We start from the raw sequence: 13,589 nt of genomic DNA on the forward strand, positions 1-13,589 counted from the left end.
CTCGTAATCATATCATCTAGTTTCGTGTAATTGGATCGGCTTATAAACTACCAGACATCATTCCTCAACATCTCATGGTATCTCGCCTTCTTCATCTCTTCGTCCGCCACATACTACGGAACCAGCAACGCCCTCTCAGCCACCATCTCAGTAGTCTGGTAGAGATTCTGAAACTCTCGCGCCAACTGTTGGACCTCAATCACAGGTGTGAACTCGGACCAGATTCTCATTACAAAATCTTCCCAAGTCATGGAATCAATTGCCTAGACTCCCAAGGAATGTCCTACCTCTTCCCACCAGTCTCAGGCTCTGTATTTCAAAAGACAGGAAGCAAGTGTGACAATTGTCGTATCGGGACAACTGATAGTACGTAATGCATTAGCGACATCCGCTAACCAACATCTTCTTGCTATCGAGTCCTTCTTCCCAAAGAACTTCGGCGAACCAGATGCCCGAAACTCATAGAAATTCAAAGTGCGAGATCCTATCATCGCTACCATCTATGAACGGAATGAGCCAAAGCACTCCTCTAAAACCTCCATGATACCCTCTTTGATCATGCCTAAGATTACATGAGTCTGCTCAAGAATACTACGAGTAATCCCTCATGAAATGAACTACCGTATCTGATCATCCAACTGCCTGGCTGTAAAACCAGAGCTTGAACCCTCACCAACACCAAAACCACTACCAGGTGTTCCTTGAGTGACCACCATACTGAAAATAGACCATTCAAACCATCAGAACATACATATATAATCATTGAGAGATCTCATACTCTACAAGGTTCTTGGTATCATCGCAACTTTCTTTGACTCGAGTACAAATCCAATGTTTCCAATAGTACGGGCCCATGCTACCTTCCAGATCTATTCGTACTTTCCTCAATGATTGCTTTGAATCCCCCAAGTCACTCTTTTATCCACACATATAATCCTCAACAAGTCGAGGCTCCCAACACTAATCGTTTACTAGGTTTTCCTAGGGCAACCACCACACTACTCCTCGCCGTTGTCTATAGAAAGAACTCCCCTAACATCCTCTAAGTAGCTCATGAATACAATTACATATCACCGAAACCAGATAATTCTTCGAATGAAAGCTATCACACTACAATGGTTGGACTCAAACAAGAGTTGCACAATAGAGTTAAAACCTTACCAACTAAAAGTATTTAGTCTCAACTATATGTAACTTAGCATATTCTCTTACTAGTTAGATGAAGTTGATGGAAAATCCTAAAAACACAAAGCATGCAACATCCGAGCATCAAGTAATCGGGACAAACATAACCTAAACAGGCCATCCTATCACTGAATGATCAGTACTAGCATGCAAATCTACAAGCTCATACAATAGGCATATAAAAACATCTCTCTTAGCATTCTATCATGCAAATCCTGAGAAGATCCTTAGCCCTACCTAGAATACGATTCATAAATTCAAAAATCAAAGAATATCATAAACATGTATGGGTATTTTAGGAAAACTTACTTAAGCTCGGCAGATTCCATACACCACACCCCTTTTTTTATTAGAGAACTCTTTTATAAAACATTTCTTTTTGAAAAATCTACCAAACCCTCAGTTTGAGTTCAGACACACCCGAGAGTATGCCTGAATCCCTCAAACTAAGTTCGGATACCAACTTGTAACGTCCCAAAATTTAAGAAATTTTTTTTTTATTTTTATATTAACTCAGCCATCATCCAAAACATTTTCATAAAAACCAGAAATAAATCAGATTATTTCAAAATCATCTAGTTACATCAGTGTGAAATAAAATGCGGAACAATCATGGTGTGTACGATGCGATCATCCCGAGCTCTTCCTTTTCGATCCGTATGTACCTAAAACATAAAATGAAAACCATAAGCACGAAGCTTAGTCAGCTCCCCAAAATACCACATACCATACATATTAAACACATAATTGGCCTCGTCTCTTATTGGGCCCCGCCCGGTATCAAGCCCCGCCCGACATCGAACCCCGCTCAGAACAGATATGTCAGTAAATAATGGGCCCTACCCCTCATCGTGCCCCACCCGACATATATACAAACACATAAACACATGAAAGAATCACAAAGATAAATATCATACAAGATAGTCATAACGCCCCTCCTCGTACACATATCAGAAATCATACATGTAGAGTCATCCAGACAACTAGCATCCTAATCATAATAAACCATGAGCCGACATTGGTGCCTTTGACCCGCCGAATACAGTGAGGAAACTCACCTCAATATGTCGAATATCTCAGATAAAATCTTGGACTTCTGATCCGAAAAATCCCCGCACTAACATCATTACTAATACCTAATTAATAATTGGGTCTTAACCTATAATCAAGAATCTAGATCACTTCTCTAATATCTAGGGTAAAATACCATTTTACCCTTTTTCCTACTTGGCCCAACCCATTTTCTCCAAAAGCCCAAATTCCTAAATCGCACCCTAAAGCCTAATATGGCCCAATCTAAGAAGGTCCAATGTCCAACAATAGCCCAAAGTCCAGAAATGATCCATAAGTGTTAAGGGTTCAAGCCTAATCAAAGACATAACCCATAAATAAACCAAGACCACACTCCTTAGGCCCACTGGCTAACGTATGCTCGGCGTACCAGACTTATACGCCCTGCGTACGCGATCGATCCGCAAAACAAGTCCGCACCCAGTACGCTCTGCGTACCAAGGAGTATGCTGCGCGTACTGGCCTGATCTGGTCGGATCTCAAACCCTTGTCCAAACGACTTAACCACTTAAGAACTTATCATCCAATCCACAAAATAACATCATATTAAGGTCCTAACCTATAAACTCAAATACTTTAATCCTTTGCAAGGCTAACAACAGCCCAAGGTCTAATTCTAGCATCTTAACTCCATTAAGAAGAACATCAACCTTGCATGGTTGAACAAAACCAATCAACTTATCTTTTTTGTGGACATGGGGCCTCAGAAAAGCCTAGATCCATCATCCCAAGTTGTTAGAGTAGCCCATACTCCAAAACAAGGCCAAAAGGATCAAAAAATGCATAAACAAAGCACTAAACTAGATCTAGAATAAGAAGTCATCAAGTTGAGAGCTTTTTACCTAAACTATCTTATAAAGTTGATGATGGTTCTGGATCTACAAGATCAAGCCACACCAAAGCAACCTCCAAGTGTTCTTCTTCTTTCAAATCACTAAAAACACCACCAGAACTCATTTCCAAGCTCAAAACTCACAAATGGCAGTAAGTGTTTCGTTCTTAGGGTTTAGGGGAATGGAGGTTAACTGAAAGATACCACCAAGGCAACATAAGTTATTTAAATAGTGCACAAACCCTAAAAATTAGGGTTTTTCCTACTTAGCGTATGCCCCGCATACTCCCACGTACGCCCAACATATGTTGGCACCTCCACAACTATTAAACGAGCCAGTACGCCAAGCGTACTCATAGAGTACGCCCATCGTACTCATAGAGTACGCCCAGTGTACTCATAGAGTATGCCCAACGTACTCGGCTAGGGACTAAAATGAATAGAATTCACAATAAGGGTTAAAAAGGAACATACCACTAAATATCGAATGTTACATATTAAAAGTTAATATAAATTTCACAAAAACAGAAAAACTCACAGACTTCAACAAATTTTTAGCCTCTTACATCATGAAAGTTCCATTCACATAAGCCATCTTCAAATCAACAATTGTACAAATGAGTCCATATTATTTTTGTGGGACATTTTTTAAAACACCTAATAGTAGTAAAAATCAAAAAAAATTATTAAACAAAGGATGGCATAAGCATACCAGCAGTACCTATTCTAGAAAAGTTGAAGTGACAATGAAACTGATAACATGTAGTAATATTTTCAAAAACTGATTCAAGATTAGAGCTAAAATTGATTTGGTAGGAATGAAGAATTAGTTGAGAATGTACAAGAAGAAAAAGGATTGCTCCCTTCTTTAAAAATTCGATCACAGTTGTATGTTGTAAAGGAAAGAAAAAAAACCTCACTTTCCATTTTTCCTGATTTGCATTAGGTTTAAAAATATACAAGAATCATTGTTTGTGTTGTGAAGTACATTAGGTTTAAAAGCATAATAGAATTATTGTTTGTGCTGTGAAGAAGAGGGAATCGTCGGCTGTGGCTATGGCCGTAGCCGAGTATAACCCATCGACACCAAAATCGAATAACACAATGTGGTTGGACTCAAAGATTACTTGGGTCAGAAATCACAACAGTAAGAATGAGGGATGATTTCTGATCAATGCGGTGGTGATGGAGGATTTTCGATCGACTCTAACAAAGAAGCCGCCAACGACTGGAAAAAGATTGTAAACAAATAGGTTCAAACGTCTGGGAATGAAAAAAAACCAAAACAGGGACCAAAAGTGGTAAATGAACAAACTACTGTGGTCAATACCTAAATTCACTAAACTATACTATCCCTTAAGCTTTTATGAATTATATATATATATATATATATATATATATATATATATATATATATATATGATGAGTGGAAAAACTCTTAGATCGATTAGATCTTTCAACAGGTTAAACAATATAAGCAAAACAAACACAATAAACACGATATAGAATCAAGTAATGCTTAATGATTCAAATGTAGTCACGCCTCAACAGAGCTCGACAAAGAACTTCCGCTGTAGAGGCGAGCTAGGGTTTGTAGTACAATAGTTAGAATAATAATCAAAGCGCTAACAATAAAGGATGCATACATGCACCTTAAATACAAAACCCTAATAAAACAATCACGGTTGGATAAGCCCAAACCGGATAACAAAACTGGGCTAAGGACCGAGCCCAAGACGCAACATCAAGACCCAACAATATATATATATATATATATATATATATATATATATATATATATATATATATATATTAATGATGTAAACAGTAATTCCACTCCAACATATTACATCAATTTTAACACTACAATGAATATTCTAGACATATTCTATTATTAACTTCTGAAGATATCTGATAACAATCCTTTTATCTGTTAGGTTATACAATATAATAATATTTACTTTTTTTAAGTAATTTTAAATAATAAAAAATTAATTCATTATACATCATAACCTAGTATGAATTTCACTTTAGATACAGCATCACAAGCAATAAATACTACATATAGCATGTGTGTACGTGTATGTCTTAAATCTTACATCATGGTGTAGACAGATACCATAGTCAACTAAAAAAGAACCTATCGTCTCTTTAATGTATGCATCATGCACAAAAAGTAATAACAATAATAACAAAGACGACGACAAAAATGATGACAACAACAACAACAACAACAAAAAACAAACAACAAAAACAACAATAATAACAACAATTAGGGAAATTGAATAATCTAACCCTTATAAATGACCTATATGAAATAAATGACCAATTTTATTTTTTTTGAAAAGTAACCACATTCTTCGGAACACATTGTTCCGGACCATGATTCCGGAATACAATTACTATTTTCTTTGTGTGCAGCATGTGGTTTTTCTTTTAGAGTAAGTTTTGGTTTTATATAATGTAGAAGTCTTGCTTCTATAAAATGTATACCTTTTGCTTTTATAAAATATAAAACGCAAATTAAAATCAATAAACAAATAATAAATACATAAACTAAATAAAGGATATGTATGTAGGTCATATTACAAATATGATGTTTAAATTATCTTTTTCCTTGTACCCCAAAATATAACACCTTATTCCGAATAGTTTCCTAATTCGGGGCATGTCACATCCCAAAACCGGAACGGCAGAAACGTTCTGGGGTGGAGGACGTCATGTCAAGTATCACAACACATGCAGTATACTAATCACAGTACAACAACCATTGCATTAATAGTATAAGTTTTACATAGGTTACATTTAGCAACAACATCCAAAAGTAGATATAGAAAATAACATAAGCTGCAGCTTGGTACTAGGCTGACTTCGCAAAAGCTCCCTGACTGTACCTGTCTACTGATGACCTGAGAATACAAGTTATTTTGAAAGAGAGTATCAGCATTTTAATGCTGGTGAGTTCATAAGTATTTTAATGACATTGATGTAAATACATGTTTTCTTCATAATAATCTCATTAGATGATGGTGATTTGAGTTTACAGAGTATTAGAATTCCTTCCAGAAAATCCTATATTTCCTAATAAAAGTAGTCTTCTACCAAGACCCGATTGTTTTATGTTTAAACGAATTAGTTTCTCTACTAAAAGCAGTCTTCTACCAAGACCCGACTGTTTTATTGTTTAAGGAGTATTTTCCCCCAAAAGTTACTATCATTACCAAAATATAGTTTATACTTTAATGAATATGTGAAAAGATCACAAGTAAAAGTAATAGGGAAAATAATGCTTTACTTCAGCAATGACGTTGCTGTTTATAAAGTAATAAAATACAACTCCAGGTAGTATTAAATGGACAATACACCTCGGGGAGTCTAAAGTAGTAAGATACAGACTCCAGGTGGTATTAAATGGACAATACACCTTGGGGAGTCTATAGTAGTAAAATACATACTCCAGGTGGTATTAAATGGACAATACACCTCGGGGAGTCTAAAGTAATAAAATACAGACTCCAGGTGGTATTAAATGGACAATACACCTCGGGGAGTCTAAAGTAATAAAATACAGACTCCAGGTGGTATTAAATGGACAATACACCTCAGGGAGTCTAAAGTAACCTTTAATCCTAAGTAGGTTAGTTTAAAGGTTTAAAATGTGGCCTAGTGTATAACTAGGAAAATATATTATGATGGTTTCATATGTAGAAAATACCGTGATAATACTTACCTTAAATCCATGAATTATAAGGTAATTGTAAAGATACTCGTAACCATACTGATTGACGGATGTAAACACGACGACCTGCTGGCGTCGAAATGAATGTGACATTTGTCACCCCTTGGCTTGGTCGGTCGGGACTGTAGCTAGCAGTCAGGATGTGGGATGGTCTGTCCCGTATAGATCTATACACACAATGCCCGCTCTCCCTCCAGGAGACTTTGGTTACCACTCGACAACAGTGAAATCCGCGTCATGAGGATGTATCTCGTGTTCTGATTTCTATATACCTTTCTTTTTACTAAAAGTACAAGTTTTTAGAATGTAGATATGACTAAGTTCTCCTTCATGAAAGCTATAGTTGGTTTCTAAACTATACCTATTATAGTTTACTTGAAAGGTTATCTAGGTGCCTTTGCTACCCAAAGGTGTTGAACTGGAATAAGAATTTTATTCTCTAACCAGATATACATAATATATAACTAGGACTTCAACGACACTTGGACAAATAACCGGATGCTCTAAGTCCACAACCAAACAACGAACAGGAAATAAAGCGGGTTATCAGTCCTAAGTCCTTCAAACCCTACTTATATAACCATATCTGCATAGACATGAATCTATCAAGAATATAAGTTTAAAAGACTTTGATAAAAGCTTGGTAGTTTAAAAAGAGATTTTGGTACTTTAAAAGAGATTTGAAAACAAGATATGAAAACCTTTAGCTGGATAAAACAGTTTAACATGCAAAAATCTATTTGATTGACAGTTACTAATCACTTGTGATTGATATAATAACTTATCAGTTCAACTTGTATCCCCCCCCCCCCATAAAGCATTTAAAATCATTTAAAAGGTTAATTAAGGGGTATGAACTCACCTGAAGTGGGTGATTCGGATGAACGGATGGTATAGGATGCTAAGTGTCAAGTGAGGACGTGAACACACATGCAGATCCTATTGAACATGTAATGATACATTTATGTATCTAATTAGTCATTTAATAACTAATTAAGTAAGTTAAGACACCCTAATGCATGTAAAACACTTTGATTCAAGTGCTAGGAGTGCTAAGGGTTGCATCTTAAGAGAGTATGGCCTTACATTGGAGTTTACTCCCCATATGGTAGCACCATATGGGTTTACGGTTCTGGGACCATTTCCTCCATGAGTTTACGGCTGTAAACTCATGGTAATGGTACCATTGGGTGTTTTAAGGTCTTATACCACACAAGGAAGTAAGCTAGACTTAAATCAAAGGCTTAGGAAGTGGCTAGGGCTCGAAATGGCCTTTCTTTGGAGTTTACGGTCCTTGGACCACTACTTGGGACTTTACGGTCGTAAACCCATGAGTTTATGGCCGTAAACTCTTGGTCACTTCTACTTTTTCGTGTTTTGGGCTTTCTAGTTCATGCATGCAAGGTTCTAGTTCTTTATACAAGCCATAGAAGGTGTTAGGGGCACCAAAACACCATTTGATGGTGTTTACGGTTCAAGGAGATCCCTTGACCGTAAACACATATGTTCTTGGGGATTTCGATGTTTTTCAAGGGTTTAACATGTATACTAATCAAGGAACTAGTTAGGAGGAGTGTACTTACTTATAGGAAGCTTGAAAGAGTGTTTAAGGGCCAAAAACACTAGTGTGTGTTCTTGGTGTTCTTGGTGTTTTGAAGAACACTTGAAGATCTAAGAAAATAGGAGATTTCCATGGATGAAATCGAGTATAAACACTAGATAATGTGTTATATGAACGAATCAAGGAAGGAAATACTTACATTTTTGGAGGATTGGAAGAAATGTGATATGATACTTGAGAGAGAATCTTGGTGTTCTTGAGTTAGGAAGTGAAAAGTGAGGAATGGAGGGTAAACTCATGCTATATGCATGAGTTCAAGGTCAAAGGGAGTTCACGGCCCAAACTCCCCTTGTTTGGCCGTAAATACCTAGTCAAGGTGTTAATTGTTTATTTGCTACATAACACTCCTAACGGATACCTCCATTTATTTGTTTGTTTGACGAAAAATTAAAATAAAACACACAAACGAACTTAAAACCGGCCAAAAATGTACTGGGATGAATTTGACTATTATTTGATGTGCTTGATTGCGGAGTTTGTACAAATGAAAATTTCGGGTTGTCACATCATCCCCCCGTTAGAGGGAATTTCGTCCCGAAATTAGAGTTCAAGCACACACGTAGATACAATTTAGCGAAGCAAAAAGATGAGGATACTTTAGCTTCATCAGATCCTCTCGCTCCTAAGTGAAATCAGGTCTTCGCTTGGCATTCCATCGAACCTCCACTATCGGGATACGGCTTTGCTCTGTTCGCTTGACCTCTCGGTCCATGATCTCTATAGGTTCCTACACGAATTTGGGGCCCTCATTGATTTCAATCTCGACGAGTGGGATTTCGAGAGTCACGTCGGACAAGAACTTTTTCCAAGTTTGAGACGTGAATAGATTAGGGTGGAATTTATGGAATCCCTAAAGTAGTTGAGGTCTGACGGGGGTTGGACCAATTCTTATCAAGAATCTCGGATGGTCCTAAGTTTTTGGAAAGATAGAACGTTTTAGTACTTAGAACATAATGTACTTCCATGGTTAGATCACCACTTGGCGTGATCGCCATTCTGAAGTTCCAAAAGTTCTCTCTTACTGGGGTATAGTTCTTTTGATCGGTTCCTAGGAAACTCAGGTCGTTTTTGGATTCGCATTTCCTACTGGTTCGCTTTCGGAGGTTTTCTGGATCATTGGAAGTGCTGACTATATGCTGGCATCTATCTCGACCTAGTGTAAAATGGACCTGCACTTCTGACTCTTGAGGTGTTTCTAACGTAAACTCTCAAAGTCAGTGGGATAGAGGGTTTTACCAGACGATGCTTAGAAAATTTCAACTTTTGTCACCGTTTAATAGATGCTTTCACAGTATGATTCCTAATTTGAAAGAATCATTCTCTTATTCGCTTCGCTGTTTCATGGATAGCAGTCTCTAATCAGGGCTAACTTCGCCCTTAGAGATTTTCTGAAGTGTTTGACTATTTCAGGAGGTGATTCTACTATCTCTTTAGAGATAGTATTCTTTGGAACACCTAGTAGTCTAACAAATCTCTAAGACATGCTCCATTCTTCATTAAGTCTGTTCCCAACAGGTTGTAGGGAGCGCGTGATCTTGCATAACCCGCCGACTAACTCCTAAACTGGAGTCGAGTCCACAATCTCTTTATGACCTGGGTTATAAAGCTTAACGCAACTTGCTGCCTACTTTACTCAAGTATTCGTGGTTGCGGAGGAAATCAGGCGGTTCTTAGCATCCTACAATTAACTTTGGAGAATGCAGTCTATCGTCTATAGGGCGACGGTGACTATTCTCGCATGAGAAGGCATCGTGTCCTAGGCACTACTCGTCTGTATCTGGATGGACGAAGTGCCTGAGTAGTGCGAGTATCCCTTGCAACTACTCTTCCGGTGTTACTGAGTTTTCTCTATCTAGATTAAATTTAGATAGGAATGGATTCTGCTACCCAGAACCTCTAATTTCTTCATCCATTCTTCTCAGAGTTTAACCTGTCACAGCTTTTCAGGTTTCTTGGCCCACTACTGAGATGCTTAATTTGTGGGATTTGGCGTGAATGGATGGTTGTAGTCAATGTTTTTGACTCCTATGACTTGAGTTACTTTTCCTAACTGAGGGTGTTAGCTACTATGTTGGCTTAACCGGGATGACAACAACTTTCGAATTTGTGGTCATTTTAATAGTTCAACCCACAGTGGTTCTCTTGACTCTAGCTCATTTTCTATGGGATAGGATGAAGGGTTTTATTATAAGGTTCGTGGTAGACCTCGCACTTGGCTCAATCACTATTACTCGGTGTATGCAAGTCGTACATAATTGAGATTGACAGGATGTTCGGAGGTGTGGCCCCACCCCAAACCCACAACCAAACAAGGAACCGGGAGTAGGGAGGAAACACACATCTTAAATTTCTTTAGTCTAAATTATAGACCACTCTAATGCATATACTAAGTAGTAGTGATTTAATCCCACGAGTTCTTTTCTCTTGATTCCCGAACTGTCTCGTGCGGTGCAAATGGCCTTTCTGGAGGGCCTGTTGGGTAGGCCTCAGGTGGTCACTGTCTTCCGGAATATCTGCAGTGCCTTTCGCTTCTGGTTTTTATGTCTAAGGAGGGGTTGGTTATCAGTGCGTGGTACCCTTCTCCTGGGTACTTCTGAAGGTTGGATAAGAGAGACGACTGGCGGTTTGCATTAGGTTTTCTTATTAGGTTCGGAAGAACCTTTATTTGCCGCTTAGGATAGGGTGAAAGTTCTTTTACACAGCACTAGGAATTATCGCATGGTTGAACCAAGTCGAGCCATGACTGACGGTAGTGTCGAAATGTACAACCATCGACACGATATGGAATGAAGATCGATAGGACCATGTGCTGAACAGGGCACACAAGTTCTTAGCATCTCTTCGTCCATGGTATCACTAGCGTGGATACTTGGACCGACATGATTGACGCCAAACTCAAGGGGTCCTGATGTTTTGGAACAATGTACTTTTCATGAATGGATTTCTCACGAGGCCTCTCTATAACCGCCTAGTATACACTAGTCATGTATAATTAGGATTAAAAGGGCTGTTGACTGAGCGACTCCGCCCTAAATCCACAACCAAACCAGGAACAGGAGATAAGGCACTATCACTCACTCGCGGTCTATCGATTCCAATTATACATGGCCTTAACGCATACACTAAGCCATCATAGCTTTACCTGATGGATTTTTAAGCATTACAACTGTGCTGCGACTTTCGCCTTAACGAGGGAGTAATTACAATTAGAATTGATCGTTTTAAGTTTTCGATTAGCTACTTAAGGTTGAGAAGCATACCAAAATTCTACCGGGTTCCTTGATGTTTCACCCTAGGCATTAGGATTAAACTCCTCATGCGTCTTTGTCATTTCTTTCAGTTGGGCAGTCCCTCTTGAAGTGTCCAATTTCACCACATAGGTGGCATACTGGACTGGTCCCAACATTGGTGGTTGATGTAATGAACTCAACCGGGGTTCTGCAGATGCGAGCGGTATGCCACTTCATGTTGCACCTAACACAAAAGAGTTCTCGACAGATACCATGATGATGGTAGTTACACTTGCTGCAGCGGGGGAGGTTTCCTAGGTATGGTCTTCCAGGTGTCGAGGCAGAAGGGTTGATAGAGGCATTGACCACTTCAGCTCGTTGCCCTTCGGAAGGTCCTTGAGTCGAGGTACTTCCCTCCTCGTTCTCAAACTTTCTTTTTAGTGGATTAGGTTGGAGTTCTTGTGTAGTTTTACACACCAGCGCTGGTTGCTGCTGTCCATTGCTATGATCGGGATTCCCGATAGGGCTCCTGCTAACATTGGCGTTGTTAGCGTTCAGGTGAGCCATGACAGCTGCTACGGCTGCTGAAACTGCAGCTTGAAACGTAGCTTCATCGCTTCGAAGAATCGGTGTCTTACCAGCGGGTTGGTTACGTTTCTTTGGAGGCATGGTTTTTCCTACACGAAAAGGAACACAAGCTGATGAGAAACGATGGTTAACCCTAGACGTATCTTTCTTTACTATGATAGGCATAAATTTTCCCGCGCCTTGATTTATGGTTATCTGAGCGTCGACATACATCCCTATGATGCAGTCTGGGTAACACGGTAGGAGTAACTGTATCGGAAAGCAATAAAATAGGTGTCGTTCCTACTAAGTTATCTTTATATTGGAGAGGTTCACTCTCCGGCTTTGAAAAGATTTGAGAGAAGTTCGGAACGAAGATCAAGGAAGAAAAGGCTCATGAAAACTTATGGCTAAACACTCTCAATCGAGGTTTTGTGATCCGATCTATTTATATTAATCGCGACGGGAAAGACGATTTGCCTAGCACATAGTGTGAGTAGTGTAATCACTAACTCACTAAATTGTATTATTTTATGGATTATTAGCGTGACGTTAAAGAGGTAGAAACACTTTTCGGGCTCCATGCATTGGCTCCCTCTGTCCACCTCTTATCCCTGACTGGAACAAGCGTTGGTTTCCTTTGGGTATCTATATAGAGTTCTCTGCCCTCGTAGACATATTGAATTTCTGCTCCGCCTTACTTCTGATTCTGCCTCTGAGTGTCATCACTTCATAATGGATGACTGGAATCTCGGAAGTTCACGCGAATTTCCCACCGATGTCCCTAAAAGGTATAGGCGCATGGTGATTTCAATAGTCTCATCACTGATCGTTTATTTCCTACTTGGAAATCTTTCTCAATGAACCTCTTCTGGGTCTTTATCGACTCCTCTGCTGGTTACTGGAGTGGATAAGGCTTCCTAAAGGGGTTTGTGCGAGAATGGGAATGTCTAAAGAATCTTAAGAGATTATTAAAACATTTTACTGGGTGATCCATATCGAGTCCGGCTACAATTACATAGTGTACACAAATCATATATAACTTAGATGTGATAGGCCTTCGAATATGTGATACTACCCTATATCCACATCCAAACAAGGAAAAGGAAGTAGAGCGAAACCACATATTCTCAGCCTATGAGAACCTCACTATATATAACCTTGGGAGTGTACACTATATATAAGGAAGTGGGTGATTCGGATGAACGGATGGTATAGGATCCTAAGTGTCAAGTGAGGACTTGAACACACACGCGGATCCTATTGAACATGTAATGATACATTTATGTATCTAATTAGTCATTTAATAACTAATTAAGTAAGTTAAGACACCCTAATGCATGT

This window comes from Lactuca virosa, chromosome 5 (genome assembly GCF_052849685.1).
Source record: "Lactuca virosa cultivar CGN04683 chromosome 5, Lactuca_virosa_CGN04683_v6, whole genome shotgun sequence".
Taxonomy (NCBI): Eukaryota; Viridiplantae; Streptophyta; class Magnoliopsida; order Asterales; family Asteraceae; genus Lactuca; species Lactuca virosa.